Consider the following 27,300-nt stretch of genomic DNA (forward strand, 5'->3'; position numbering starts at 1 on the left):
TGACATATCAGGTGCCTATGACTTCTATGTTCGAGGAAAATACATAGGAGAGCAGCAAATCTTCGCTGTGATTGGTTACATCAGGATATCTTCACTGCGATTGCTTACAGTCATATATGTATTCATTGTGATTAGCTACAGTAGTCTATCTTCACTGTGATTGGTTACATCAGTATATCTTCGCTGTGATTGGTTAGTCATATACATGTATTTTAATTATGCTTAGCTAGAGTAGTATATCTTCACTGTGTTTGGTTAAATCAGTATACCTCCACTGTGATTGGTTAGGCATATATATTCACTGTGATTAGCTATAGGAACTTATTTTTCTTGCGATTGGTTACAGTAGTGTACCTTTACTGTGATTGGTTAAAGTAGCGTATCTTCAACGTGATTGGTTACAGTAGTATATCTTCACTGTGATTGGTTACAACAATTTGACTGTACTAAAATCGATTCCAGCCATATAACTGTGCTATGATTGGTTGTAAATGTGTGGCCTTGTGTAAAAACTACAGGAAATGCAGACATTGTGACTGGTATACTATCACATACAGAAAAAGCAGCAGTTAATAAAAGGCATTGTAGTGTATTTTGAAGCACTTTTATTTCAGTATATAAGAAATACAATAAAATAATATCAAGAAGTTAGATATTCTGCATATTTAATATTTATGTGAACTGTTATGATATCAACAGGTGTGAATCTGTACAGCTAAAAGCAAAAACAAGAATATTTCTTCATTTTTATGAAGACAAAACAAAAGGTATGTTCAGTTTGTTAGACACTGAGCAGGATTCTTAGTTATCGTCAAATTATGAACATAACATTTCCCTTGATCCTTAACACGGTTTTAACCAATAAAACCAGTTTTAAAATAGATCAAGCATGAAACTGAAATGGTGACTGACGATATAAGCCATCTCACGACGCCAACGTGATCCTGCGACGAGATGGGTTCGGTGAGTTATCGGGTGGTGAGGACAGACCAACAGATTAACTCTTTAGCATTGTTATCACATTGTTAACATGCAAAATGCGCATTGAACGTGAGCAAAGCAACAAAAGGAATTTTTCAACTGAGAAATTGAGAATGCTGTTACGATTATCATAATAGCAACAAAACACAAATACTTTGGACTACAACTGAGTCCACTGGAGCTATCAATAAGCTAGTATTTACAAGAGCTTTTGATGAGTTCATAGAATTAGGCGAGGAAGGTCCTGCAGGCACCCTTCACGGGGCTTGCACATACTGGGCATTTTGCAGGAAGATTTCCTTTGCTGCAGTCCTGACAGAGGCAATAACATCCACAAGGAAGGACAACTGCTCCAGACTGCAACAAAAAACATCCATTAGTCCAGAATACGCTGTAACTATATTATTACATGTTTAAAATATTACACATACGGTTATCACCAATCAAATCAATAAATCAAACTGGTCAATAATGAAATCAATGTGAAATGTAAACTACGATAAAATCTGTATTTGAATGCGACCTTTAATTTAAGGTCCCCTCTATTTGAATGCCACTATCATGGGAGAAGGGTTGAAAAATAGAGCGCCACCTTTTATGTCAAAGCCACCTATATTTGAGTGACACTGACATTCATCACGCTAATTAGTAATCAAAGGTACCTAACTAGGCATACTGTATTGAAAGATCAGTACATGAAAATCTCTGTTAGCTTTGATACATGATACTTTGGTAAGCATGTCGAGCAGGCGCGAATCCGAAGATGCTAATCGTCAAGTCGTTCAAGAGATGTGGGGACTGGCCAACCCTCTAGACGACTCTGAGCATAACAAGATTCGTTGTATCAGGTCAGAACGCCCGATTAAGACCACCAGAATGTCTCCAGCAAGTGCGGGCCACGGCTGGCATTACCAAGATATTATTTTATTATGGCGGTCTGTTGGAAATCGACAATGAATTGTATCCTACCAATGCATGATCGGGTCGAGCATATGGTAGAGAAGAGGTGACCCAGTTTTCAGTATCTACCACTCCCGGAACTGTCAGATTAACCTGAAGGAATGCCTTTGCAACGCGTCCAGTCTGACAGAGCCAAGCATCTATATACATATATATATTTCTCAAAGTATGTCTGTCATTCCGGCTATAGCGCATGCTAATTATTTTACTGATGCAGCCACGCGATACGATGCCCCTGTTAGGAAATATTTTTCGTCAGGTTCAGTTACTATATTTGGGGTCAAGGCCAATTCTTCTCGCGCGGACAATTATATCGTCTCCGTGGGAAAACCTCGACATTATCTCTCCGTTCAGTCAGACAAAGACAGTACCACATCTCATTTTTACATGTGTACCCGTATTGAGAGGTACCGGTATCGTCGTGTTCAATGTTTTGATGGATAGGTTCTGGTAGAACAGTAACCTTTTTTATACACACAGTTCTATGCAAGGAGTGGTATTATTAATTCAACATATTCAAGATTTCTATTTTGTTTCTAGAAATTTTACTTTCCGAAATCCTGAGCAGCTAGTTGAAAAATTGAACGCCTCCCTTTTATTGAAGGTTACTTCTAATTAAACGCCATCCTAAAAGAAAGGTTGAAAAATAGAATGCCATGGCGTTCAAATAAAGGTTTTACGGTATTAACTTTTTGAATCTATAATAATAAATATATAGCTAATGATAGAATAGTAAGAAAAGCTCACCATGTTCTTTCTGCACTTTTTACATCTGAGAGCATCAACCAGGTCCTTACATTCCTGCTCAGATGCATCATTAGGGTTTGTGATCAGCTCAACCACGTTTATCCTCCTATGAGAATATAAGGTTGTATTATACAGGGGGAGACAATGTTATTATAGAGAATCATCTAATATCAACTAATAGGAACAGTTTAAGATGAATTACCAACCTTCCTGGTTGAGTGGTTGAATCAGTGACACCAGTTGTCACTGATTGGTCATCCTTTCTCCTTGCTACTTCATTCTTATATTCCTCTGCAAACAGTAAGAGTAAGTTTTATAGCAAGTTGATTGGTCGAACAGTAAATGTACAATGACCTCTAATGACATCGAAATGACCTCTAAAGATATCCAATGATCCAACTTGCTACAGTCATACTTCAACTTACGAGCTTAATGCGTTCCGAGACTGAGCTTGTATGTCAATTTACTCGCACGTTGGTGCAATTTATTTATATATAAAACAATTAAATATATATTGATTGGTTTCCATACTCTAAAAAAACAAATAAAACACTCAAAACAAGATATTGTAACAGAAAGAAGATGTTGGTTATTGTCCTTACGTACTACATGCTTTCAAAAAGCAACAAATAAAAAATAATGCAAGAAAATGTGATTAATTAAAATGTAAAATTAAATACATACAATAGCAGTTAACACTCGCATTTGCCAGGGAGGGAGATATAAGTTATCCTTCGTTACAACATTTGACTTTGATAAATTTAGATTTTATCAAAGTGTTAAAAGACAAACTTAGAAGCAAACCTAAAAGCAAACTTTCATTTTCAACTAAACGTAATTAAAATTTCTTCGGTGTTCATAGTTTGAAGTTTCTCGCTGGTTAGCGAGAAATTTTTCCTTTTTTTCGCTTTCACGATTAGCCGGCCGTTTTAAAATAAACCTAACTAAGGACGTTTGCCTTTGTAGCCCTTGCAACATGTTGCGATTAGGACGAACACAGGTGTCGTCACAAATGGTTAATGCACGATCACTAGCCAGCTTGTCCGAATGTTTACTAAACAGTTTGGATAAATAGCGCCGGCCTTTTCACATAGCATCGTTTCAGTAACGCTGTCACCGACCAATTGTTTGTCCAATGCCATCAGCGGTCGTGAAGATCGCGGCACTGTTTAGAAACTATGGTTAGTCCTTTTGCGAACTAAATGCCCTAAATATAATCCTTCTGTTTGATAATTATGAATTTCTGTATTTCTGTCATATTGCCGAGCTAGCTCAATCACGCATACACATTTCGCATATTTTTCAATATTTTTCCGTTTAATATCAATTGTTATCATTTGCTTTTTCTTTGTATTATCTTTCATTTTACTGGCAAACTTTTGGTCTACGCACAGTACGTTTAATTCACATAATTCTGCACAGAAAATCGTGTACAAAAACACGGTACAACAGTATAACCTGAGCAGTTGAAAAATACAGAGTGATGCTGTTCTCATAAAACACCTCCGGCATACTTGGCAACTGACTCAAGTGCTCGTATCTCAAACATGGCTCGTATGTTAGTACTAAAACTTGCTTAAAAGCTGGCTCGTATCTCAAGTTTCTCGTACGTTGGAGCACTCGTAAGTTGAAGTATTACTGTACTTGCAAGTTCCTTATTATATTCCTCTGTAAACAATAAGAGTAAATTTTTTAGCAAGTTGATTGGTCAAACAGTAAATGTACAATGACCTCTAATGACATGCATTGCTCCTTATGACAACCGCATCCTTCAGTTCGTTTCGTGGGATTGGTTTGTAAAAGTTTTCGAAAGGCTGGCTAAAAGCTGGACAAAAAGGTCCTAATGCACAGAAAGAGAAAGACAACTGAAAATGGAAACAATATTAAAATTAAGCACTGTAAGATTAAAACTTATTTTTAGGTGTGTGTGTGCGTGTATATAGTAAGTTATGAATCAAATGAACACTGAATTGTTCATAAACTTAATATAAGCACTCCCAGTCCTGTCCGACATAACACAAAAAAGTTACAAAAGAAACCACTTGAAAACCAACATTTGGGAGTTTGAGTGCAGGTTGACTGTATTGAGAATGTTAAATATTTTATAAATAAAAAATAAAAAACTGATGTAGAGTAAACTACATATAAAAGTTGTAAAATATTACTGTTAAAAATACAAGAACCATTGTTTTCTTGTAGTGTACAATCCATGAAAGTGAGACAGGCCTACTAATAAAAGCGGAAGTTGTTTACGTCGTTGCCTAGACGGCGCCATATTGACTTAGATTTATTAACAACTCCAAAGAAACTAATGATTTGAAATTTTATTAGCAGTTTGTGAGCCCACGATTATCATTTGCTGGTGAATCGCTCAAGTGTGTTAAGGCACACGCCACTGAGATCTCCGCGTTCCTCATGACACGGTAAAATCCTCATGCGATAAAATCGCCTAGTATGTTTGGACCTTACGTGGTGAAATCAAACAATTAAAAAACATCTTTTGCATTGTAATAACTTTTTTGTGGTGATTTTTCAAAAGGAATGAATTAGTTTGCACATACATGTAGTTATTTTATGTAGAAAAATTTGATTTGAAATACGAAAAAGTTGACACAAGAGCTCAGTCTGGGAAAGCACTAAGCTCGTATGTCGTGATGACTGTACTTAGTTCCTCAAGTTCCTCGTATACTATCACAATGAAGTGAGTTACACATTCTAGTATGACAGAAACCATTTAACCATTTTGGATAGATCATTAAGGGAAGACTTCTCTTTAATCAGGAGTTATTTCCTCATGAAATAATTTATGATCAACGAGGTTACAAACGAGTTTTAGTGCAGATAATAACAACGTTTTGTTCAATAATCTACATGGCAATTTACCAGCGTTTCTAGACAGCTCTGTCCCTTGACAGCCTAGACAGCATGAAGATGCTGAAAGAGCATGAAAGAGCCCAGCGATGCATCAGCAATATTTTAATATTAGTAGTCCCTAGGTTTACTTCTGGCCCTATGGATTAATAAAGCTGATATTTACATGAGAATAATATATTATTTTGCTACTAAATCTCTAAATGTTGATGTACGACCAGGAGTTGAAATAAACTGATAAACAACTCACCAAGAAAAGAAACATCTCCCTTGTTGTAAAGCAGAGTTTTTGATAAAGCAACATCATCAGGAGCCATCCGTAGCCGGGCAGTTTTGATGAAATCCAATCCCTTTGTTTGTTGAACAAAAGTACAGCCTGGGTACCACCTTAAAAACAAACATAAGTGCTACTAAATACTGCAATACAATTTGTTTTGTAAAAGGAGTTAGCCAAAATTGTAATGAAAATTACCAGGGGAATAACTGAGAAATTGTACACATACCTTGCATGAGCTGCCCACGGATCAGCTCCCCTTCCCACGCCTCAAGGGCTCCATCACACCAAAAACACTTCACTTTGTCTCCGATGCCTTCATACAGAAAGCCAGCTTCACAAAGCTTGTCTGCAGCAATTGGGTTATCGCTAGGGTATCGTCGGTATGTATCCATTCTCTTACTGCAGACACCCATAGCTGGATCCTTGGGTTTGACCGTGTTGATATTCAAGTCACCAACAGTAGCTGGTTAAATAAAACGGAGTAGAGACGGATACAGCTGGTGTCACGTGATGCTTAATAGTGTGTTTCACATGACACAGATAGAGTATTTCCAGGGTAAGTGATTAGATAAATCAATTAAAAAGTTATGTATGTAAGGAAATGTCTGTATCAACCTGTAAAGTTGCTCCATCAACCACTTGATCCTACACATACCTGATAGACAACAAGCTGTATAGGCTATATAGCATGAAGCCATAGTATGCCTTCTTTGTAAGACTATCTAGTACCAGATATAAAACTGCTATTTCAAGTGATGTTGATGTTTGATAAAACATGCTACACTGTGCAGACAACCTCTACTTATCATGCAAGTAAACAACAGGTTTATATATAGCATTACAAATAATGAGAGGGTCAACTAATGTTACCAAAAAATAGCCGACTTGCAACAACAACCATCTCTTTTATGTTATGTCAAGGCAATGAGCTTCAATGGAGCTGGTGGTCAACAAATACTCACTTTGATCACCCCTGACAGAGCTACTCAGTTGATTCGTCATGAGGTCTTTAGGAAGTCCGCAGTTACTTATAGGGATATTCGGACATGGCTTGCCTACAACATGATAATCAACATGCTATATAATGTCTGAGAGTGTTGCTCGGTAGACTGCAATGCGAACAAGTGACAAGAACAAGAAGGTGATACTTATTTGGGTTACAAATTTCTACTATTACTTACCACTTATTTACACATTTTGGTTATGTTTAGAAGTAACACTAGACAAACTAAGGAGACAAAATGTTCTGCTATTGTCATCAAAAAAACTGAATAAACTGTGCACAGTACAGCCTCAGGATACGATTTTAATCCATTCCAGGGTTGGCATCGTAAGGTAAAAAAAATCGTATGAAAAGATATAGAAACCATAGTAATTATATAATGCAAACATCCCCTGGTAAAAATCATCAAAATTTTATATACAGTAGGCGCTTGTACAATGTAAATAATCCGTTCCAGGAAAGCTTACGTTATAAGGAATTTACGTTATAAGAACAGTAAAATACATGTCAATTGCCTAATCCGTTCCAAGATCTTTGTAAACTCAAGCCTTTGCCAATGCAAAAAGGAAAAACTTGACTCAACTCTTTTAATTTGTGGGCTGTACTGCAACTGCAGTACTATTGGTTTTAATCGTCAACTTTTCTTCTTTTTATATTTTATCTCACTGGTTTTATAGACCATTATTGCGGTAAATTTACAACAAGTTGATGGAGACTGCACATTTTCAACGTACCTTTACAACTGTTTGCTTAATTTTTCCTAGACAACAAAGTGTATTCTGCAAAGTAAAACTAATAACAAATATTTTGTGCATCGACAATAAGGCAAAATAAAAATTTTTTTACTATAAAAAGCAGTTCTACCTGTTCATCGTCTATCTGTATTCAGGGGTCAAAGTTAGAATAAAAGATAACTTTCGGCGATACCACAACTCGTGACAACTATATTGACAGATATTGTTGAAGACAATGCAAAACATGATTTGCAGAACATATTGAATACATCATATCCCTGTTATCATCTGTGTTAGAATCTTCTCCGATAGATGGATTTATGAAGTGTAATCTGAACTGTATTGGAAGGTACTTCTGCATAGCTCGACTCAATTTCAACGGACTAAATATTAAATTCAAAAAATTTTATGCTGCACCCTACTAAGTGAAAACAGGTGAGTCCACAAAGGTGCGCCAACCAGGTGCAAGAATGGCTTTAGTAATCCTTTGCCAGAATCGATGGGTTGATTGATTTCAACGAAATTGACGTTGTTTTGCGTTCACTATTTGGGTCAACTCATAAACCCATTCGTTTTGTACTTGAATTAACTAATCGAATGTGACCAGCAAATTTTTTCTACAAATTGATAATGATACTAGATGATAATGACTAGATAACGTTGACTATACATTACTTTTTGGGATGCAGTTGGTTTTGCCATATATTCGAACATATTATTTTCAAAGATGGCGGCATGCTTATTTTGTTTAGTAGCTAGTTTCCGGTGTGAGTAGTAACTGAGAACTTAGCTGATACAAAGGCCACGATGAAATAAGTTAACTCGACGACCTAATTACCGTAGATTAGCAGAATCGTAGTCAGTACTCAGATGTTTACACAGCATTTAGAGGAAGCTAATATGACAAGTTTACTATTTCCTTTATTTGAGGTGTTTAAGACATTCATAATAATGTATCTGTAGTTAGATTTAAAATTTTATTCTAGCCAACGTGAGCAAATTCAAAATAAAATTTATGCCAATAGAGCCGCATAGGAATAGACTTTTAGCGCAATAGCCGATGTAAATACGAGAGATAGAGACAGGTTGTATCACTAGTTACATCATTTTGGGCAAGTCTGGGTATGTTTTTTTTTGCCTGAGCGTTTTTACCGCAGTCAATTTTTACAATTTTAATCTTCAATATATTGACAATGAGATTGCCTTAACACACAAACAACATATCAACAGACTGACAAAAAAATTCTTTCTTTAAAAATTAACTCAATTTTGACGCAACCACATCTTTAAAGGTTGACTTGCAACAAAATTCACATTACAGTTATTTGATATCAAAAGATTCATCATGTCTTACTCTGTTGTGTTGTAGGTGCAAAATATGTGGAAATATGATTACAAGCTCTTAAAAGGTCAAAAATGAACAGTTAATCGCAGCCACACGAGACCGCCGTAGTTTGGATTCTCTTTCCAAAATGGCTCAAATGTGAAGTAGTTGTGGTAGATGGTTTCTGTTTACACTTTCCTGCAACCTTACTCGTCGAAATATTTTCACAAATATACTTCAGGCATTCAATAAAACCATGTCTATTGTTCTTACGCATCTGTTTTATCGTCATTGTAATGCTGTTTATTTTAGCAGCAATATCTAATAACTTAACATAAAAATTCGTTTAATTTTTTAACCTTAGCTTGAGAGAGTACATATCATTGTCTGATAATCATGACCAGCCTGTTGGTCACCTGTAATACTCGAAAAGTGCTGCAGAAATTATTTGCGAAGCCAAAACAAAACTGTAAAGTAGCGAGCATCCATATTTGATACGGGGTCTTCAGTGAAACCCGAAGTGTTTGGCATAAACTAGTGCTAAGATAAGTTTTATATTGAGCTTTTTATTGGCTTTTCAATTCACGTGAGAACATCACGTGACAAGACAATAACCAAACTGTAATGAATACGTCAGAGAAATAAAGAGATTCCAATCTACGGCGGCTTTTCGTTTTTTAGTTATTAAGAGCTTGGAATCACATTTCCACATATTTGGCACCTACAACACAACAGATTATGACATGGTGAATCTTTTGATACCAAATAACCGTAATGTGAATTTTGTTGCAAGTCAACCTTTAAAGCTAAGTTTTAATGCTATATATTGTAACGATTTTGCTGAATTTCAACAGTTTATTACTAAAATTTTAAAAACCTATTAATTTCTGGCTTCGTTTTCAATACAATTTTAGCCTATTTCATTAACACTTTTTTCAACCTAACTCGGCAAGAAAGTGCGAACGATGCCGTCTTCGTAAAAATTGGAGTTTTGTTGGATTGTTAAAGGAAGTTGTCTGACCAGTTTGAAGAGATCGCAACTGCAACTTTGCTACTGGTTTTAAAGGGACAATATTACTGTTTTACAAATGAGAATTGCTGAACTGAGAGAAATCGGTCATCGTTTCCCTTATGTAAAAATGTTTTCCTTGTTATTTTCATGTACGTAGTAAGCACACCGACAGCCAAATGTGAGCTCGGCCAAAAACTTTGTTGAATTTGTATGATGAAATAAGATTCGTATGGTGAGGTGAAAAAATGATCCTGTTCCACACCGTAAAGCGGAAAATATATATATCAGGATACGATTACCAGTATATCAGGGTAATCGCTTCCTGAGGGTTGAACCTTTTATTGATTGTATCAATAGTAATTCCTCAATTCTCAAGAGTACAAATAAATTAGATCAACTGGAGACGTTTTACTAAACTATCCAAAGTTTCTAATAGTAGAAATACAATATTCGTCACGCGCAACTCACTTTGAACCATTTTGCAGTAGTTGAAGTTTTTATGCTGATACTTGGGCACATCTCCCCTCTCCCAGTTCCTGACACTTCCACCACAGAAAGCGCACTGCACTTTGTCCGCTTCACCGGTGTAGTAAAACCCCTCCTTAGCACAGTCATGAGCCTTGACTATTGTTTCTATTGGCCAGTGAGCAGCAAAGGTTCGCTGTCTTTCCTTCTCTCCGATCATGAGAGAATCTTTCTCTTCCTGACTCAGTTTTAGGAAAGCCTGGAGGAACTCACGGTCTGACATGCGATCTGTGTTAAAAGAGAACAAGAAAGACCTGTGAGCCCATGTTTATCACGAGATCACTCACATTCAAGACAAGCTGGTAATACTTGTGGAATGGAAAAACAAAACGCGATGAGATAGAAATCTATAAGCATTATACAAATGACAATATAGATTGAGACTGGGAGCAGGGAAACAAAAACACCCATCCGCACACATACAATTTTAAGGTTCATACAATCCTTTAAAGATCAACCCTCTTGGTGACAGACGGCAAGTTCAAGTTCCCATGGACCCAAATTGTTTATAAAACTTTTAAAGGCCTAATTTATCATGATGATTGATAAATTGGTGGTGGAATGTACGTAACCAGATTTACAATACCAGAGCTTCTTGCAATATCATAAGCTATTTTAAGATTAGTGTACACAAGACTAGATTGTCAGTGCAAATTAAAATAAACAAGTTGGAATTCTAGAAAGAGAAGGGCGACAACATTTAAATTACCTCTGGTAAACATCAACCTGTTAGAACAGAACCAAAGAAATATACACGCTGTGTTTTACAGACACTCACTCTATGGAAACACTTGAACTGTTTCTTGACTCTATGAAAATAATTATGACCCAAACAAAACAAGTGATACATGAAATCAAGTTTAGTTTCTAGTGGTCTTTTGGTAACTAATGAAAAGGTTTATCTTTACAGACCTATCTGGTTAGATTATTGTAAGATGAATGCTAGCATTTTAATGAAATGGTATCAGAAGTTGTTTAATCTTTCGTGAACGATGGTTGCTCTTTTTTATTTGATCAAATTTGTTCAAAGTGTGTTTTCTTGTTTTACAGGATTACATTCAAATCTACAGTACTATGTGTCATAAATATACAATGTATATCTAAATCATAGACTCTTAGAAAAAAGGACTGCACACTGTGCCGCTCGGGGTTTGGAACTAGGGTGCTAGATTCATAAAGAGGACCTTTTGAAATGTTCGCCTTTTATATACTGTTCCAGGGTTTCCACACAGTCGGGGAAAGTAGGGAATTTTAAGACCTGTTTTCCAGACCAGGAAAAGATCGGGAATTTCGTGAAACCTCCCTCATGGTATTGAAAAAGTATGGAAAACCTTGATGACTAAATTGTAGATAAAAAATCATTTGATTTTTCTCTAAAATTTCTTTTTTTTAGTGCAAAGCATAGGCGGTTCAAGCAATAAAACTGCCTAAGATGTGCAGTGTATTTGGCTGCAGAAGCAATTACAGAAGAGAGCTGTATACCAGAGTTGTGTCACTACCCACAAAACAAGACGAAAAATACCGTCGGTTAGATGCGCTACCAAATACTTCTGCTCCAATCCTCAATATAAAAAACATTTACATTGATGAGCGCCATTTCGACTGTGATTGGATAACAACAAGAAGTAGAAAGCGTCCTTCTCAGCCCCTATCTATTTTCCAGAATATTTCCCAGTCTTGCATGAAACAGCAACCTAAAGGTCTCACATCATCAACTTCAGCTGAAGCGCGAGCTGACTTAGAGGCACAGCGTCTTGAAGCTTCAGATAGAATTGGCGACTTTCCCTCTTTCATCTTAGGTTTAAACCCACACTTTGGCAAGGATCACATTATTATTCAAGATGGCGAAGACCTTTACTTTTCACAAATGGACTCAAAAGGTAGGTCTGTGACTTCCTATGTGCATTTTCAACTTGTTATATCACATTTTGGCTATATCTTCGTCAAAACCTCAGAACATAAAGGAAAAAATGTACCAAAGCCATATTTCACAAAGACAATGCCATGTTGCTTTCAGAAAAATAGTCTGATAAGCAGATGGTCTCAGCTGGGTAAGATAGTTGAGTGCTTGAAAAGCTACAAGCTAAAAGATGAAGACTTCCCCGAACGTGCACGTGAGGAGCTCAGTCACATGAATTGCGCTGACTTGCCACACTACCGGCTTCTTTATGGCCAACTGCAACTTCTGTCACAACCAACACGACGTCGCTTTGATAAGCATATGTACATTCTAGCAGCAGAGATTTACAATACCTCACCAGCAACATACAGAATGATTCGAAAATCTGGATCAATTCTTTTGCCTCATTCAAACTACGTGAAGAAGCTACTGTCACATTCACTCCATGCTGAGAACCTGAAAGCTCTCCTCGAAAAGCTTTCGCCTCAACAACGTCTCGTAAATTTACTTCTTGATGAAGTTAAGCTAATACAAACCTTGAGATATTCAGGTGGCCAAGTGATGGGATATGCTCAGAATGGAAGTGATGATGCCGGTGCTGAAACCGTTGCAACTCATGCTATGGTGTTCGAGGTAGTCTGTCAGTATGAAGGGCCAAAATATATCCTGGGTATTCATTTTGTGGCGAAACTAAATGCACATCAACTGAAAGAGCTCTTATTTAATGCACTTTTGGCTGTTTCAAATGCTGGAGGCACAGTGGTAGCGTGTGTATAGGACAATCGTTCAACAAATGTGTCTGTTTACAAAAAATTCGCTGATCCCGGGAAGGTTTTCATGGAGGCCATCAACAGACACGTTTTTCTAGTATTTGATTACATTCATATCTTTAAAAAACATCTAAAACAATTGGATCACTGTACCTAACAAGGAGCTCACTTTCATGAAAGATGGAACCATGTACACAGCACGCTGGGCAGATATTGAGGCAGTCTATAATGAGGACCGAACAACCCCCATTCGTCTCACTAAGTTGACATACTCTTCAATGTACCCAAGCCCAATCCAGAGACAGAATGTACTTTTTGTATGTCAAATGTTTTACGAAAAAACCGTAGCAGCTCTCTCCACTCTTAAGGACAAACTCTGTATAAGTGAGGGCACCATCGTCCTAATAAAACTTATTGCAGGTTCCATATGATGAACGTGAAGGATCGATATTCTGGGGTTCATGTATGTGACCAGTGTCGACATCCATGGACCAAGGATTGCAACAGTTTCACAGAATTGAAGGAACCGTGTGAAGTTGTATCTACTTGAGCATGGAAAGGTGGTTGAGGTCGAAATCAAAACCTTACCAAGAAAACCGTAAATGCTTTTGTGATGTTAACGAAAACAATCATTGCGGCTGCAGAGCTTTTTCTGAATGAACATGGCTTCAGCTATGTCTTACCTGCAATATTTTCTGATGAAGCTCTCGAAAAGTTCTTCGGTCACGCTCGACAACGCAGTGGGGGTAATTTTTTTTACTGACGGTGTGGACATCAAGGCAAGTGTGAAGACCAAGAATCTCCACTCACTGCTCATGTATGAATTAATACCATCGAACCCACCATAAGCTATGTCTTGCGCAAACAACATTTTCATTGATAATGATCAATATGATCTTACCATTACTGACACTGAGGAACTGATAAACTAAAAATGAGACATCAAAGCACAAAATCATTTTCTTAGCAGGGTTTTTAGAGCACAAATTTCGTGGGACAGCTGATTTTGTAGAACCAGAGACAGCTGAAAACCTCGCAGATTCTGATTTTATTACTAACTTGAACAGGAGTGGGTTGACTGTACCAAAAATGTACACTGTTTACTTCATTCATGCTGCTGATAGATTATTCATTGACTGTAACCTTCACTGCTGCTGTGTTCACCTTGGCCAAGCAATATCACGTATTCATAGCCATATGGAAATGATTCACAGAACATGTGTGACATCTAATATTTGCTTAAAGTCATTTGTGCTTGATAAAAGTGACAAAGAGAAGCAACTTGGTTGCTTTAAAAGACGAGAAAAGTTGTCAAATTAAGTACTTCTTGTTACTAGTATAACCACTGTGATAAACTTTGCGTGTAAGTTACTAAAATATATATAGCGGTGGTAGTAATGTTCATTGCATTGATCTTGTTTATTTTATCTAGAAGTGATTTTAGCCCATCAACGGACACCGAAATCACTCTTGTAACCAAAGCTGAGGTCAATTTAGGCTAATTTTCAGCCAAATTATGCTATTTGACCTATTTACCTTCTAGATGACCTTCTAGTACATTTACTTTAGCACCATTTAATCAGCTGTCCTTAGAAACCCCAATTTTGACACCGGAATCATCTCTCTAGGCAGTCTAGAACTAATTTTAGAGATACACCCAAGCTAAATCTAGCACCCAAGTTCAAAATCCCGAGCATGACAATGGGCAGTCCTTTCTTTAAAGGTTGACTTGCAACAAAATTCACATTACAGTTATTTGGTATCAAAAGATTCACCATGTCTTACTCTGTTGTGTTGTAGGTGCCAAATATGTGGAAATGTGATTACAAGCTCTTTAAAGCTCAAAAACGAAAAGCCGCCGTAGATTGGAATCTGTTTATTTCTCTGACATAGTCATTACAGTTTGGTTATCGTCTTGTCACGTGATGTTCTCACGTGAATTGAAAGGCCAATAAAAAGCTCAGTATAAAACTTATCGCAGCACTAGTTTATGACAAACACTTCGGGTTTACCGAAGACCCCGGTATCAAATATAGATGCTCGCTACTTTACAGTTTTGTTTCGGCATTATCTAATTGTCAAGTCGTAATCTGATCATGTGACCCAATACTTGGCAAATAATTTTTGCAGCACTTTTCGATTATCACAGGTGACCAACAGACTCGTTATGATTGTCAGACAATGATATGTATTCCTTCGAGGTAAGGTTAAAAAATTAAATGAATTTTTACGGTAAGTTATAAGATATCACTGCTAAAAGTGACCGCATTACAATGACGATAAAATAGACGCGTAATAACAATAGACATGGTTTTATTGAATGCGTGAAGTATATTTGTGAAAATATTTCGATGAATGAGGTTGCATGAAAGTGTAAACAGAAACCATCCTGTAACAACTACGGCCCATTTGAGCCGTTTTGGAAAGCGAATCCAAACTACGGCGGTCTCGTGTGGCTGCAATTAACTGTTTTTTAACTTTTTAGTAACTTTTTTTAGCTTTTAAGAGCTTGTGATGACATTCCCATGTATTTTGCACCTACAACACAACAGAGTAAGACATGGTGAATCTAATGATACCAAATAACTGTAATGTGGATTTTGTTGCAAGTCAACCTTTAAGGAGTCTATGATCTAAATAGTACCAATTATGCTGGATTTAGTATCCGTAACAAAAACTACAGTAGCTTAGAAGTACTATTATTGTTGCTCCTGGTAGAACATGGAACTTATAGCAGAAAAAAGGATGGCGGATGAAATGCTTCCTTATCAGCTTGTTGTTAACTGTGACCCTCCTGGTTATTTCAAGCACTACTTCGTGTTTATGATTATTTTAAGCCCTACCTTATGGTTATGGTTACTATACCTAAAAGCCTCTATTCCAGAAGCTATAGTAAATAGCAGTCGGCAGTCATACTAGAGGTAACTTAAAAATTTCATCCTTTTAACTTTTATTTTAGTCTAATTTTCATTTTTTTAATGATGAATGCAAACAAAATTTTAGTAAATTTTATCAGAAAGCAGCGTTATTTTTCTATCAAAACTTGATCATGGTAAAATCGCTCAGATAAAGCGAAAGTGCAATTATGATGCCTATATTTGTAAAGAGACTGACAGAATAAAGATGCGTAATACTGCGACTTGAATGAAATAGCCGATATCAACTATAGTAACGATAGCAACTAGTGAAGTAATTTCGCACACATTTTTTTTCTGAGCGTTTCAACTGCTATCAAGTTTTGTCAATTTTAATCTTGAAACATCCTGACAGTCAGATCATCTGAAAAAATACTGATACTTTCTGATGAAATTTACAAAAAAAATTGTCTAAGTACATCTTTAGAAATCTCTCATTTTCTAAATTATTCTTAGAATATTTACTTTCCTCACCAAACTGCTCCTTCCTATCTTTTGGAATACCAGGATAGTCTGGTGGCCACAGGGCATTATCGTGTCAACAGGTGGCAGAAGATGGGGTCTATGGTAGCTTGACACTTTTAACATGTTTCCGATTTATTCATTACTAATTTAGTTTTCTACCGCTATTTTAGTTGATAAGCTAAGAGTAATTTGCCATTAAATGGTGAGTAGTTATACAAAAATAAATTTTTTCTTACGCCGTGTGCAGTCAGTCGGACCAGCCAATCAGAACCGTAGACCAACATTTACGTCATGTTGTAGTACGGGGTATTAAATTACCCCGATATCAATTAGGTTTGTTGTCAGTTTCCTGTCTCATCGAGCGACCGCCGGCCTTTGGAGTAATGATCGAAAACTTTAATTTACTAATTATACCGATTTCCAAAGCTAGCTGTCATGGATTACATAATTCAATATAATCAACTACCACATTCTAATAGATAAAAGGTTGTTCAACGATCTAACACGTTCAACACTGCATCTTTATGGCAAGTCTGATTCTACAAGTGAAGCCGACGCCAAATACAGGTTGTTCTCATCAAGGACATCTTAAGAAAAAAAAACTTCCACCAAGAGGGTTCTCTCCGTCGGCATTTAATGAGGGTCAATTACTAAGCAGCAATACAGCAGTGGAAAATTCAACCATTAATGGTGCCCCCAGATCCCACAAACCATGTCTGGAGTAAAGATGATGATGAGATTTCTGGGCAATGCTTTCCTGATGAGCAAAGAGCTATTCCTAGGCAGCTTGTCCAATGGACCAGTTGCTCATGCAAAAAGAGTTTGCACAAGTCTATGCGGCTGTGTAGAGTGCAGTAATGAAATGACTGATGAGATTGAGGATGGTAAACAATTAGACGGTGATGATGAGCTTTAAGATTATAATTATGTGATAGTTTTATTAAATACTTTGCAATATGCTTTCTAGAATCAATTAACAGTTTTTGATGTATCATGATAAACAGACTATGTACTTTGGTAAACATGCTATATAATAATCATAATAGTCTTCATAAGTCTTCATAGTCTTCATACTAGTCATCATAAGTACTAAGATACCCATACAAAGACATGATATTAATTAATCATCCAGTAAGTTGGTTGTCATCGAACATACTGCACCACACATTCCATCATACTGGTTACATTCAACATTTCAACCATACATGGCTTCAAAATACTGCATGGTTTTAACATGCTACCAGTACAATAAATCTAAAGCTAAGCCAGAAATTTCGCATATTGATGTCAGTTAAATAAAAAAGAAATAATTTTAATAATAATAATTTCATTTAAAAGATTAAGTTTACATTAGATTCGTTAGTTAGTCTGCGTCACAACCAGTGTACCCAATGAGGTATACAGTATAGCCTGTCAATCAGTAGTTGTACAGGTATCAATGTAACGAGTATGAAGAGGGTTTCTGGCAGATCAGCGGCTAAGGTGATGGCGAGAAATGTTTGTCATATCAAGTCCCTGGCGGCCGACTACAATGTAAAGAATCGCATCCATTAGAGACAATGAGTTCAAAATACAAAATGATCATATAGACATATAAGAGCTGACATACATTTATGGTGCAATATTTATCGATCATAACCTACCCGAAAAACGATCTATCAAAGCATGTAGCAATAAATTTAAAACTTGAAAATAGGAAGAGCTACAATACTGATTTGAACGTGTACGCAATGTGCATAGCCCTACATAAAAGTAATAGATGTACCCCCTTTAGCTTTAACCACAACAATAATTAGTTAACTCATACATCGCATACTTCTGTAAAGTAATAACTGATACGTGAGCGCTATAACAATACAATATAATACAATTGATTAAAATACAACAAAATATGTATTAATATATATTATATGACACAACATAATGCAACATATCAATCCTATAACACAATTCAAATCAGTTCAATACAACATAATACAGCTATTATAATACAATACAATATAGTGTAATAACACAATAATACAGTACTGATAAGTTCTGCATGACACAATATAGTAACTTAAAACTAACCAAACCATCAGTTAAATAACAATCATACATTTGCATAAAAGTACTACACTTTGTGTTGATATTGGTTTGACGTTTCAAAGAGCAATACAGTCTCCAATTTTGTAAATAGGCGAGCTAAGTCTTAATAAAAATCAGCAGAGGCATTCTATATTACAAATAGTCCAGTATTACTGGTTTATTAAAAAAATACCCAATCTAGGTATTCTATTTATGAAGCCCAATAATATAAGTAGCTTATAATGTTATATAGTGCTACCGTTTTAGCCTAAAAATTAAACAAATTGAGTTAAGCTATTGAGTGTATGAAACAGTGAGTGTCTAAAGACACAGCAACAATACCTACGACAGAGAGTAGTTTATTGTATAGTTTGTAACCAATATGTAAAATCTGGACTGAAAAGTTTGACTTGAGAGTTTGATTCATTATAATCAACACCGATCACTTATTGATCCAACTGACTACAGTACACAGTGAAGGAAACGCAAGATTTTCAATAAAGCAATGCATTTAATCTTTGATTAATTATTCATAAATATTAAGTAAATGAGTTTGCTATCATCTCACCTTATTTTTTTTCAGGGGGTTGAGATTCTTTGCAACTTGAGAAGCTCTTTGTTATTTCGACTCACTAGCAATCTTCCTCAAGCATTCAGTATGGCATTTACATACGACTAACACTGCGAGCTGCAATCTGACTGTTTGTAGATGGTGCTCTACATCTCATAAAAACTTTGGATTATTGCTTTTTTCCGTTAGTGAAACTTTGTTGACTTCTTAGCATGTAAAACTTGATTATAATGAATTATGTAACCGATAATAGCTAGCTGTGGTAATCAATTTAAATAGAAGATACTAAATTTGCGCTACTACTAACCGACGTATACGGCAGTTTCTAACACGGAACAGCGGAAACAGACTAAGGGCACAAATGTTATCGGTGAAAGCAAATACGCTCCGTATTAAACAAATGCATAGATTTATGTTTACCTAGCTGATTGGCTGATTTGGCTAATTGCGCATGGCGCAAGGGAAATCTCATTTATGTATTTCTACCCATCTTTTAATGGCAAATAATCACTGCTTGACAAGAATAATTCCGGTAGGTATAATAAAAAAGTTAGGAGATGATTTATTCTATCCATTAAATCTAAGATGCGTTATACCCCATTGTCGTGCCACCTTGGCAGAAAAACGACACAAAAATGCCCTGTGGCCACCAGACTAGGAGGTGGGCCAAACCTTCCTGCTAGGTAACTATAGTGTAATTGTGTCCGATTTAGATAAGCTGAACTTTTCAAACCAATAATGATGTTGAACAAATTCCTTGCCGTGACGAGTACATTCGATTGCTCACTTGTCATACATACTCTCAAAATAATAACTTATAATATAAAAATATTTCATTATTATTATGAAAAGACGATCTATACAGCTAAACACTTAGACTTAAGATGTCTAAAAGGTTTTGAAAACAAATTGGTGGTTCACCCTTACCGAATTGCTCCTTTCTTTCTTTTAGAATGCCAGGTGGTGGCCCAAACCTTCCTGGTATCCAGTCATATCCAGGTACATACTCAGCAGCTTGCCTGCGACGGTCTGGATCCAACGCATCAAGGCTTGCCTCTGGCATCTGGATGATGTGTGATGACTAAAGTAGCAATAAATGCAAAGTTGTTGAAAGCAATTTTCAAGTAGCGAAGAAGTCCTGTCCATGAATGCTCACATTAAATATAGTAAACATTTATTCTCTTAGTATTTTAAATTTAATGTACATGAAGAAGCTGAATAAAACTTGACAGGTTAACACTGTTAGATCTTGACAGGTTAACACTGTTAGATCTTGACAGGTTAACACTGTTAGATCTTGACAGGTTAACACTGTTAGATCTTGACAGGTTAACACTGTTAGATCTTGACAGGTTAACACTGTTAGATCTTGACAGGTTAACACTGTTAGATCAATATGTTACAATAAACCTGTATGTATAAACACATGTAAATATACACAATTCCACGTGCTTCGAACACAAACATAAGACGAGAGATTATTGCATAAGTATAAGCTCATCAGGTTTTTGGAGTACAGCATAATGAGAAGGGAGAATCCTTGAACCTGACAATAATTAAAAGTATAATACATACCAAACTTTAGACTATTTATACATAGAAATAATATCTACTAGAAATTCCACTGTCATACAGCCCACGACCAAAGTGATATTGGAAAAAAGAAAGGGTACTGATGGTTGAGAAATTCAATATTAGCAGTCAAATAGGATAACTGCAATGGTAGCTGTAATGTACTGGGTGTTATTATATACAACAAATAGTAATAATGAAAGGAAAAGATTATATGTTTATATCTCTCCTCCTGCAAAAAAAGAAATGCAATATTGGCCAATATTAGAAGTAAAATGCATTGATATTATTAGAATAACCAATATTATTTATATAGTAATAATAAAAAACCAATGCACAATTTTGTTTACATTTCAAAACGGCATAGCTAACAATATCACGAAGTTGTGATATTTATATAGATTTTTTGAAAATCTGTACTACGTAGTCATTGTCCTGTAGTCATCCAAACTTATAATTAATAATTGCAATAATCTCATTAGAACCGTTAGAAAAAATATCATCGTCATGCCTTTACTTACACTGCGTTAGATTTTTAGAAAGTCTGTACTACGTAGTCATTGTTCTGTAGTCATCCAAACTTATAATTAATTATTGTAATAATCTCATAAGAAACGTTAAAAAATATCATCGTCATTTGCTTGCCTTTACTTATACTGCGTTGGACATCAGTTAGAATGGGAAAGCATTTAAATGTGTTGGCAAATGAAAATGAAAAAATTGAAATCAGCAAAAATGAAACGATTTCTGTACTCATATGTTAATGGCCAAAACCTTTGGCAATTCGACAATGCCATAGACTGGTGAAAAGTGCACGTTATTTTTTTGTGAAATGCGCAAGACATCTTCATACTTCATCGTTCTATTATCTGTCCCTCGGCGTTTTAATTTCCGGTCTTAACTTTTATTAAACCAAGCTTTTCAAGTGTTTTGTGGCGATTTTCGTTGAAATTAATCTGTCTATTTGTGTATAATCCGATCAGATGGGTAAGTTTTAAGATATTATCGAAGGTTTACAAAGACTTGGTAACATATTTAAATAGGTTTAAATGTGTTTTGTATCCTTATTATACTTTAACGACTTTACATTCCGATGCTTAAATTTGTTGATGAAATTTCTTGACGAGGGTTCGTCTCATTGTTGATGAATAATTTGCGTAAGTTGTGCGCACATGCATTTATCATAAAAACTCCCACACTTCCGCTCCGCTCGTGTGTTCGTGGGATTAACATATACGAGAAATAAAAAGAAAACCATAAAACCTCTATTTGAGCGCCATGTCGCTCTATTTTTTAACCCTATTGTATAGAAGTACAGTCAAACATGGATAACTCAAACTTCATGGGACCGAGTGAAAGTGTTCGAGTTATCAGAGCGTTCAAGTTATCAGAGCACTGTCATAAGTCCATGTATTTATTAGTAGATACATGTACATATACAAACTATAATATAAATCAAAAGCATGAATGGCTTGTTTCAAATTAAATGCTTCTAATGTAAAGTTTAAAAATTTTTTATCAGAAAGTATAGAGATTTTTCTATCACTTGAGATTTGTTTGTTGCTTTATGTGATGTGACTGCCGGGACGTTTTCAGATTAAAGTTGGCAAAACTTGATCGCTGTTGAAATGCTCAGAAAAAAAACATATTTTTCTTTTGAGCGTTTTAACCAAAATCAATTTTGCCAAATTTTCTTGAAGTTGATGCGAAGGTTACCGCGCTTTTCCTAGCCTTCGTGGGACCTTTGCTAAGCGGATGTTTGGTAAAAATCAAATTTCACCAAACCTTTAGAAAAGTCATTGACGAAAATATTTTGCCGATGGTGGTAATAACGACGCCTACAAACTACTAAAAGTCGGGGTTTATCTCTATGGCTTGGAATAAAGTGATATTCTAAAGCGATAACAACAGTCTACCGAGACGGTTGGGCAAAAAAATGTTCGAGTTAACGAGGTTGAGGTCGAGTTATCTGAAGCAATTTATCATTGCGTGGGAACGGACCAAACATAACCGTTTGAGTTAACCATGTGTTCAAGCTATCCGAGGGCGAGTTATCCATGTTTGACTTTATCAGCAAAAGCAGATAGCATAATTGAAAAAACACCTGAAGACCGGAGACATACGCAATATTACAATGTAAATGACACCTAAAACATTAGAGGACCGGCAATCAAGACAGTCATAATATACTCTTCTACAAGAAGCTTAGAAACCTCCTGTGGAAGTAGCCCATGAGGAAAGAGACACCAATTGACAAACCATTGACCTATATCAGACCTGTACCAGACACAACCAAGACAATTGGAGTTAGTCATCATTTCCAATCATTATACTCTCATGATGTACTTAAGACAAGTTCACTCAATTGCTAACCCTCTACAACATAAAGAACAGAACCCGAGTGCCTAAACATCTTCTCACAGGCTAACAGAGAGATCTATAAAAGAGAACAGCTCCAATGGCTCTGCCGGTCGATTTATCTATCCATCTTTTGTCTTGCTGAGGCTCCCTCTGCCTGCTGAGACGCATTCCTCTGCCTCTGGAGCCTCCCTTCCTCTTCCCTCTGCCTCTAGACCCTCTATCCTTTCCCTACCTATGGCTATCCTTTCCCTACCTATGGAGCACGGGCTAGCCTGGTCACGCACTCAAGGATTTCCGCCATGCACACGCAAATCACAAACAACAAGGTAGACCCACTAATCGCGGTCTTCCTCGTGAAGATTCAAAAATACTAACAGTATTCAAAAATATTAATATCAATTCTATCGGCCAAACACAACCTACCAATGGATGAACAACCTATTAATGTATCCGAATATCTCATAAAATAAGCCAACCAAGTTACATAATGGTTAATACTCATTTTTTCTCTGGAAATATACCTGTTCGCGGTTTTTGGCCAAAAATAGCCAGGGTTCATCATACACCAAAATGTCTCTCACGGGTTCCGGAAGTAGCCCGTTATTGGCATTATCGGGTGGGTCCATTGCTCCCATACCGAAACAAACTGTTTTTAAGCCAACCAAATTCAACTGGATATTGTATGGTTGTTAAACTGTGTTGTGATTGGCTTATATTGTAGCCTCCATTCGGGGCCGGGTGTTTATATAGACACCTGAACTTAATTTACAGTACAGGCTACCTCCGGAACCCGTGAGAGAAATTTTGATGTATGATGAACCCTGGTTATTCTTGGCCAAAAACTGCGGGCAGGTATATTTCCAGAGAAAAAATGGGTATTAACCATGATGTAACTTGATTGGCTTATTTTACATGAGATATTCGGATACATTAATAGGTTGCTCATCCATTAGTAGGTTGTGTTTGGCCGATAGAATTGACATCTGTTGGTATTTTTTAATCTTCCCGCGGAAGACTGCGATTAGTGGGTCTATCCTGTTGTTTGTGTTTTGTGTGTGCGTGGCGGAAATCCTTGAGTGCGTGACCCGGCTAGCCCGTGCTATGGAGCCTCCTTCTTCAACATCATCTGATCCTCTTCTATTTCCCTATTTCAACTACTGAGCCTCTATGTATAAGGACTGACATGACCCGTATCTGACTGTCGAAACTCGCAGCGGTAGGGACCGAGCAAGCAAACATGGACGACCGTTTGAGTAATACGCTATTTTAACCTTTTGTCATTATTAGTACTGTTAGAATTTTGTTGGTGGTGTATTTTAATTGTTAGAATTATAGAATAAAAGAGTACCTTTTACTGGTAAATACCAGTAATGCTTACAATAGTTTAACACCTTCACTTGTACCTGAACCAGTAATAATCAAATTAGTTCCAACGGGGCAAAGCAAAAGTACACAAACTGAACATAGTCAAAATAGAATGAAATGACAAAGCAAATTCAACACTGATGTTTTGTGTGGATTCGGATTAGTTAGGCATAACATAATTTCTGCATGTCCACCCAATCGTTCCTCTGTAGCGGTGCTTTATTAGAAGTGACGTTTAAATAGAGGATGGAGTTGAATTTTTCGAATAGCTCGTCAGAATTTTGGGAAACTAATTCAACATTATTATGAGGAAAGACAACGCCGTCTAAATTTAGCACTTTGCTACAGACAGAGCAACATTAACTAACCCTATGGGACGCAAAAGATCTATAACTTAGCTCCAGCTTGTCATAGATCTCTAAATAAATATCTATTGAAAATTGGAGGAATATCTCTAACAGTTGATATCTATTGTCTGCAATTAACCTACGACGGTTTTATAGCCTAAGTTGCAACTTGTTGGAGCTTTCAATTTTTTATTTCATTCTAAATTTGAAGGCATATGTATCTAATCTAAAATTTTTCCACTACACCCTTCTAGAAAGAAGGAAAGGTGTGGGAACTCTTTTATTACAAAAATTCTTTACTAAAAACCTCTCAGGTCTCGAGTTGTTCTCGGCCAAAAAGAATTAAAAAACGCATTTGTCCGGATTGTTGGCACAAACAGACCTGCTTTCTGTCGAGTGTTGTGGTGCTTGATAGTATTTTTAAAATCAGGGACCGTAAAGTTCCTTTCCACTGCTTTTAAATAAAATGCACACCTAATATCTTTTCGCCGTTTAGCTAAACTCTCGATCCCTGTATTTGATCTTATTTCTGTAAAACTGACTTGCCCCTTTAGTTTAAAAATTAACCTTAAAGCGGTGTTCTGTATTTTCTCAAATCTTTTGATATCTTTTTTCATAAACGGGTCCCATACCGTGCAACCGTACTCTAAAAGTGGCCTCACCAAAGAAAAATAAGCAATCTGCCGAGTTTTTGTGTCAGCATGCTTTAAAACTCTCCTTAGCATATGTAATGTTCTATTAGCTTTGCTTATTATTTTTACATAGTGAATTTTCCATTTCAGGTTATTTTGCAACTCAATGCCAAGATGTGATGCCATAGATGTGAATCAACATTGTCTAAACGTTGGTCACATAAAAAATAACTTGCTTTTGAATTCGACTCTCCAACTGAAAGAACAGCACATTTAGAAACATTAAAAGTCAATTGCCACTCATTAGAATACTTTTGGAGTACCCTAAGGTCTTGTTGCAATACCGCTTTGTTGACGCGGGAATTAAATAGAAGAGTATCGTCAGCAAACAGTCGGCATTCTGACACCATGAGGTCTGGCAAGTCATTAACGTACAATAAAAAAGAAGGGGTCCCATAACTGACCTTTGGGGCACTCGTGAGTTAATTGGACAAAATGGAGAGTTGGCATCTTCCACGGAAACAAATTGTCTTCGGTTCGATAAAAAATCCTCTATCCAAAAAATAAGTTTTTCATTTATACCGTAATAGTTGAGTTTGAGTAAAAGTTTACGATGATTCACAGTATCAAATGCCTTTGAAAAATCTTATATGATTACATCTGTAATAATTCTATTATCCAGATTAGAAGCAAGATCGTTAATTGTATAAACAAGCTGGGAATCACAAGATCTTCCACTTCTAAATCCATGCTGACTATCGTGCAAAATGTTGTATGTGTTTGGATGATCATGAATTTTAGAAGATACAATATGTTTGAGAAGTTTACAAGTAATGCAAGTCAAAGACACTGGTCTGTAGTTAGTGGGTAATTCTTTACTTCCTTTTTTATAAATAGGTATGACCCTAGCAACTTTCCAGATTGATGGTATTGTGTAACTGTCTAACGAGTATTGAAAAATCTCCGTAAGACATGGAGCTATAATGCGAGAAAACAGTTTTAAAACTGTACTAGACATAATAACTCCATGAGCATTCATTTCCGATGGGCTGATCCATAGACATAGTAAATCCATAGACATAGGGTTTACTATATCTATGGGCTGATCAAAATCTGGTCCCAACCTCCTAACAGGTTGATCCCAATCTCGTAACAGATTGGCCCTCTCTCTCGTAACGATTTTTTTTTCTAAATAATTAATAAATTTTAGATTATACATTTTAGATTTTATCTAAACTTATTTTCATATTCAAAACAGTGAAAACATGCCTATTTAGATTTGTAATTGATGGTCATGCTCATAGATGGATAGTAGTTTGGTGGGTCATTGTGGGTTCTCTTAGATTCTTATTATAAGTAAGTTTATTAATGGCCATTAATACATGTATTATAATTATTATATTTTTGCAATATTATTTTATTTATGGAAGTTATTTGTATATATTATTTAATAACAATATTTAACAGCGTTGCGTAAAAGCTCATTGCAATCATTGATTCGCTTGCTTCAGTTACTAGCCCAACCTGTCTTTTCGTGTGCAATTGAAAATGAGTTTAGATAGCTGGCATTGATGCTATCAAATCATATTTAGAGATAGCAGTAAAACTGAAAGCAAAACATACATACATACCTCTTATTGTTTATTTACACAGTATAATGGTCCAACAATAGCGCATGAACTATTAAAAAAGTTATTTAAAAGATCCAGCGATAATATTTGATCATCGTTACCCACAGCTCTTCGGCACGCTTTATTCGGATGGCCAATTACGTTCCTGGCGCACACACACCGTGTCATGCACGTAATGTACCATGTGTCAATGTAACATGTCGTTGATCTAAGTGTTTAAGTATCTATGTCTATGCCTGGCCTGCGTGTCGGGTACAGTTCAAGTGCATA

At 36.2% G+C, this 27,300-nt stretch overlaps 1 protein-coding gene and 2 pseudogenes across 1 annotated transcript in view; 1 reads left to right on the forward strand and 2 right to left on the reverse strand.

The window, feature by feature from the left end:
* The window catches only part of LOC137404761 (two pore channel protein 2-like), a 272,314-nt pseudogene that overhangs the window by 78,758 nt on the left and 166,256 nt on the right, over positions 1–27,300 (forward strand).
* Positions 1–27,300, reverse strand: part of LOC137404036 (baculoviral IAP repeat-containing protein 7-B-like) — a 98,318-nt gene that overhangs the window by 27,471 nt on the left and 43,547 nt on the right. The gene's annotated exons all lie outside the window — the stretch shown is intronic.
* LOC137404523 (baculoviral IAP repeat-containing protein 7-B-like) lies at positions 589–27,150 on the reverse strand (annotated as a pseudogene).

This window comes from Watersipora subatra, chromosome 9 (assembly GCF_963576615.1).
Source record: "Watersipora subatra chromosome 9, tzWatSuba1.1, whole genome shotgun sequence".
NCBI classification, from domain to species: domain Eukaryota; kingdom Metazoa; phylum Bryozoa; class Gymnolaemata; order Cheilostomatida; family Watersiporidae; genus Watersipora; species Watersipora subatra.